Source organism: Capra hircus (genome assembly GCF_001704415.2).
Source record: "Capra hircus breed San Clemente chromosome X unlocalized genomic scaffold, ASM170441v1, whole genome shotgun sequence".
Taxonomy (NCBI): Eukaryota; Metazoa; Chordata; class Mammalia; order Artiodactyla; family Bovidae; genus Capra; species Capra hircus.
In genome coordinates, this window is record NW_017189516.1 from 10,251,781 (window position 1) to 10,253,442 (window position 1,662).

Here is a 1,662-nt window from a genome sequence, read left to right on the forward strand (position 1 = left end):
ATAGAAGAGATTGTATTTTCTGATTGTGGATAAAGAAAACTAAAACCTTCATTTTAAGCATGTGATTTCCCAAGCAATTGGGTGGCTCTCTTTTGCCTTCGCTCCCACTGCGCCCAAGCTCCTCGGCAGATTGAAAAGTATGTTTCCTTCTTACAAGAAATAGTACTTCTCTTTATTGTTTTTCTAAATCAACTTAATTTCGATTCTTCACCCCATCTCAGTAGAGGGTTGGGAAATTCTACCTGAGTCATTCTTGCAGTTCCTGCCTCCCTGAGACCGAGATAGATCTTGGAAATTTCCACAGTGCCAGACGTCTGAGGGAGCCCCATCTGGTCATCAATCATCCATAGTATGTAAGTTGCTACCAAGCCACTAATTGTCCTCATTGTCCCCTGCCCATTGCTGCTCTTGTAGAAAGCTGAGGAAATCTTCCAGACAGCTGGGAGCCCTGGTATTTCTGGATGAACTGGGTGAAGGGGAGAGCACTCCACTCTGGAGAATTACCAGCTCCTCAGAGCACTACTAGGAAGCAGGGTCTAGAGACCCACAGTTCTCTCTCTCCTCCCACTACCAGGCTATGTACCTCTCCTGAGACAGTAAAATTCAGAGCTGACTTCATTTTGGTGGGGTTGTGGGAAGAAAGAGGAAAATACAAGAAGGAAAAACGCAGCCTTCAGCCTATGACACCTAAAAGGATGAACTAATTCACTGCTGAGTAGGTTTATTAAAACTGATCTAATATCAGAGTAAAACAATCTTAGAGCTTATGGTTTAAAAATAATGTGAAAATGACAATGTCCGATCTAACTTTAAAACACTTAAATGGGGCTCTAGCCCCACATATTCATGGGGCATCTCCCAGATGATGTTGACATTTTTGTTGCTAGGATGGAAACTCCTTTCTTCCTAGGCCTGTGGCGGCGGTGGGGGGGCGGGTTGCTGAATGATTCCCCTCCCCACCCCACCAAAGATGCTCACATCCTAATCCCAGAACTTGTGAATATGTTATATTAATATTATACATCAAGGGGTAATTAAGGATTACAGACGGAATTATGGTTGCTAATCAGCTAGCTTTGAGATGGGGAGATTCTCCTGCATTACCTGGGTGGGCCAATATAATCACAAGGGTACTTGTAAGTGGAAGAGGGAGCCAGAGTGAAAGAACCAGAGAGATGGTAGCCTGAGGACTCAGCCTGACGTTGCCAGCTTTGAAGATGAGGAAAAGATTGCGAGCCAAGAAATGCAGCCAGTGTCCAGAAGCCGGCAAAGGCAAGGAAACCAGTTCTTCCCTAGAGCTTCCAGAAGGAGTGCGATCCTGCCGATACCTTGATTTTAGTCCAGTGAGACCCATTTCTTACAGTTCATCCAGAACTGTAAGAGAATAAGTTTGTGTTATTTTAAGCCACTAAGTTAATAATAAATTGCTACAGCAGCAATAGGGAATAAATACAGCCTGACAGAGGAAAACAATGCTTTTTTAATGTCCTGACATTGTTTCCAGTGTAACTGTTTCCATCCCGAGGGGCTCTAAGAGAGCACTGGGGAAGACTGGTATCATGTTTGCTTCTATACTTGGATGTTAGAGGGTGGGTAGAACAGATGGCCCACCTCTGGCCCTGGCCACATGGACCCTGAGAAATCAATATCTTCCCCTTGCCC